We start from the raw sequence: 4,726 nt of genomic DNA, 5'->3' as shown, positions 1-4,726 counted from the left end.
CTAATGTTTTCTCTTGGGAGGAACGTGATTATAAGCCTGAGCTGGCCTCAGGGAGTGGGGTGGAGGAGCAACTGTGTTGATTGCCTGGTGGCACAAGAAACTAACACTGCCTGAGCAATTTTCAGACTGAAGCCAACCCTCCCTTTCCCCACCCCTACCAACCTTGCCTTCACCTTGATTTGCCACCCACATTGTCTCTGTGCTGCTGTCACCGCCCCCAGGGTGCACCTGCAAGAGTGCTCATTTTCCCTTTCGCCTTCCAGCTGAGCGCGTGCCGGGTACACATCCCTCTGAAACAAACCCCTCTGAAAACAAACCTTGCTCCGGATTCCCAAATGACCTATCCTAGATTTCCTTCTTGCTTTGTCTTCCTCCCACATTCTCCCCTCCCCTCCCTCTTGTTTATCAAATGGAAGGGAAGGAAAAGACTCTGGTCACTAGAGAGCACCACTGTTACCCTAAAATTTTAATCCACGAATTACATAAAATTATGGCTTTCAAGTAGCTTAAATTGCTGAGAAATTACCTCTATATGCTAAAACCAGAAGTCAAACGTTTAAAGATTGAGCAAAGAATGATCTGGTTTTATGTTTGTTTGTTTGTTTTTGAGATGGAGTTTTGCTCTTGTTGCCCAGGCTGGAATTCTATGGTGTGGTCTGGGCTCACCGCAACCTCTGTCTCCCAGGTTCATGCAATTCTCCTGCCTCAGCCTCCCGAGTAGCTGGGATTACAGGCATGCACCACTATGCCTGGCTAGTTTTCTATTTTTAGTAGAGATTAGGTTTCTCCATGTTGGTCAGGCTGGTCTCGAACTCCCAACCTCAGGTGATCTGCCTGCCTCTGCCTCCCAAAGTGGTAGGGTTACAGGCGTGAGCCACCACGCCTGGCCTTTTTTCCTTTTCAATTGTTTTTGTTGTGGTAAAATGCACATAAAATTTTTCATCTTAACCATTTTTAAGTGTACAGTTTAGTGGCATCAAATATGTTCAGTAATACTGTGTAACTATCATCGCTATCCATCTCTGTAACTCTTTCCATCTTGTAAAACTGAAACTCTACACCTATACCCTTTAGACAATAACTCCCCATCTCCCCTCTTCCCAGCCTCTGGCAATGACCATTCTACTTCCTATTTCTAAGTCCCCTTACTTCTTCATATTTACCCTTCCCTTCTTGATTTAAGAATATAGAAGTCAGGTGGGGCCCAGTGGCCCATGCCTGTAATCCCAGCACTTTGGGAGGCCAAGGTGGGTGGATCACCTGAGCTCAGGAGTTCGAGACCAGCCTGGCCAGCATGGTAAAACCCTGTCTCTACTAAAGAAATACAAAATTAGCTGGGCATGATGGCAAATGCCTGTAATCCCAGCTACTTGGGAGGCTGAGGCATGAGAATCGCTTGAACCCAGGAGGCGGAGGTTGCAGTGAGCAGAGATGGTACCACTACACAGTACTCCAGCCTGGGTGACAAGACTAAAACTCCGTTTAAAATATATATATATATATATATATATATATATATATATATATATATATATATGTTAGCTGGAGGCTGAGTGCAGTGGCTCACGCCTGTAATCCCAGCACTTTGGGAGGCCAAGGTGGGTGGATCACCTGAGGTTGGGAGTTCAAGAACAACCTGACCAAAATGGAAAAACCTCATCTCTACTAAAAACACAAAATTAGCTGGGCATGGTGGCACATCTTTGTAATCCCAGCTACTTGGCAGGTTGAGCAGGAGAATCGCTTGAACCTGGGAGGCGGAGGTGGTGGAGCCGAGATTGTGCCATTGCACTCCAGCCTGGGCAACAAAAGTGAAAATCTGTCTAAAAAAAAAAAAAAAAAAGTCAGCTGGGCATGATGGTGCATGCCTATAATCCCAGCTACTTGGGAGACTGAGGCAGGAGGATGGTTTGAGCCCAGGAGTTCAAGGCTGCCATGAGCTATGATCACACCACTGCACTCCAGCCTGGGTGACAGAGGGAGACTCTGTCTCTGGGGAAAAAAAAAAAAAAATGTGTGTGTGTGTAAACCATGTGGCAGCTATGAATGGGAAACAAGGGACAATATCCCTAGAAGGTAACCTATAGCTCAAAGTTTACTCATGCCTAGCAAGCCCATTGCCATAGGATATTAGGAGAATTGACCAGTAATTCATGGGAAGGTCCTGTGTTAAAGGAATTCCCCACTTCTTCTGATGCCAGGGAAAAGGAGGAAATTTTACTGTTACCTTTGGAATCTGTTTTGAGTACAGTATGGTAATGATGGTGGCCTTCGGTCCCATCCTCATAGGCAAATAAAAGGATAACCTCATTGCCACACCTGCTGTGTGTCCAGTGTGTCTGATAAAGCTGGAGTACTCCCCCTTCCTTTGTTCCATGGACGTAAGATGAGAATTGATGGGTGCTGTACCTGTTCTGCCCCTATGGGCACTAAGGTAAGGCAGGGGCTTCCTCTTTCTGGTGAAGTGAACTTTTGTGGCTGGTGCTAAGGCAATGCTGGCGTTATCTGCCACCAGCTCCTCTCTTGCAGACTCTGCTGCTTGGAGGTATCTGTTTATTTGTTTTTTTTTGCCACACTGATCTGGAGCACAGTGCTGAAATGATTTTTCCCTTTATCATCTCTTGCTTTAAAAATGTTATGCTTGTTCTCATGCTCATACTCATACTCATAGTTTTACTAAAGGGCATGGTAGCAAAAACATAGTCATTGCTTTGGGAAAGATTTCTGACCGGAAAGAGAGACTTGGGCATCTTTTGCTGAACGAATGGTATGAACATGTTCAGAACAATGAAGGTTCTGAACATTGTTTTCTCTCTGCCAGGCTATTTATTCCTACCATGGGCACTCAAACTGAGCCTCTTTTCTCTAGCATGCCTATAACTCCTCCCTGGGGCCCTGGGCTGAGGCTGGGATCTTGGGGCTCTAGAATCTTGCTTCTCTTCCCTGTCCCTCTAGTACCTACTACTGAAGAACTAATCCTCAAATACTAATCACTGAGGAATTATTCTTGAGTGCTTTCTTTTGTGAAGCAAAAACTGAGTATTTGGGGAATTGGTGAATGTCTTTATAAATGGCTTAGCAGGCCGGGAGCGGTGGCTCACGCCTGTAATCCCAGCACTTTGGGAGGCTGAGGCGGGCGGATCACGAGGTCAGGAGATCCAGACCATCCTGGCTAACACGGTGAAACCCGATCTCTACTTAAAATACAAAAACAGGCCGGTCGCAGTGGCTCACGCCTATATTCCCAGCACTTTGGGAGGCCGAAGCAGGCGGATCATGAAGTCAGGAGATCAAGACCATCCTGGCTAACACGGTGAAACCCCGTCTGTACTAAAAATACAAAAAATTAGCCAGGCGTGGTGGCACGCGCCTGTAGTCCCAGTTACTCGGGAGGCTGAGGCAGGAGAATGGCGGGAACCCGGGAGGCGGAGCTTGCAGTGAGCCGAGATCGCGCCACTGCACTCCAGACTGGGCAACTGAGCAAGACTCTGTCTCAATAAATAAATAAATAAATAAATAAATAAATAAATAAATAAATAAATGGCTTAGCAGAAAATACAAGCATAAGAAACAATCAAGGAAGAAAGCTAAAAAGAAAAAACTCATTTTTCTTATATTCAGCACTTCCGACACCAAATGTTTTCTCCTCCCATTAGGCAGTTCTCCAATTCTGGACACCAACTGGGTGTCCTGCAATCCAATTATGACACTACACAAACTTCACACTAGTTGCAAGTCTCAGATTGTGACCTATACTTCTGGCAAACTGGCTGTACATCAGGGGTTCCCATGACCATGCCTCAGATTCAGTAATTTTCTAGAATGGTTCATAGAACTCAGAAAACTGCCTTACTTACTGTTACTGATTTATTAGAAAGGATACAACTCAGGAACCAACCAAATGCAAGAGATGCATAAAGCAAAGTATGGGGATAAGGGGTGCATGGGGTGTCCATGCCCTCTCTGGTGTGCCACCTCCATGTGTTCACCAACCTGGAAGCTCTCTGAATCTCAAGCCCCATTGTTTAGGGTTCTTATGGAGGCGTTACTATGTAGACATGGTTGATTGAATCATTGACCATTGTTGATTGAGTCAATCGCCTCTGCCTTTCCTGAAGGCCTGGTGGGGGCTGGTGGGCGCTGAAAGTTCCAAACCTCTAATCACAAGGTTGGTTTTTCTGGCAACCAGGCTTTCATCTTCTGAGAGTCACCTCATTAACATAAACACAGGTAAGGTTGAAAGGGGCTTATTAGGCCAGGTACGGTGGCTCGTGCCTGTAATCCCAGCATTTTGGGAGGCCAAGGCAGGCTGATCACCTGAAGTCAGGAGTTGGAGACCAGCCTGACCAACATGGAGAAACCTCGTCTGTACTAAAAATACAAAATTAGCCAGGCATGGTGGCGCATACCTGTAATCCCAGCTACTTGGGAGGTTGAGGCAGGAGAATTGCTTGAACCTGGGAGGCAGAGGTTGCAGTGAGCTGAGATCACGCCATTGGGCTCCAGCCTGGGCAACAAGAGCAAAACTCCATCTCAAAAAAAAGGGCGGGGGGGGAGGGCTTACTACAAATAATAAAAGATGCTCCCCTCCTAACATTCAGGACATTCTTTAATTTTTTTTTAATTAAAAAATTTGTTTCTAGAGATGAGGTATCACTATGTTACCCAGTCTTCAGTACAGTGGCTATTCACAGGTGCAATCCTCCCACCTTATCCTCCTGAGAAA

The sequence above is a fragment of the Macaca nemestrina genome, chromosome 1 (assembly GCF_043159975.1).
Source record: "Macaca nemestrina isolate mMacNem1 chromosome 1, mMacNem.hap1, whole genome shotgun sequence".
NCBI lineage: Eukaryota > Metazoa > Chordata > Mammalia > Primates > Cercopithecidae > Macaca > Macaca nemestrina.
The sequence above is the reverse complement of the archived record's forward strand: the minus strand, read 5'-3'. Positions refer to the sequence as shown.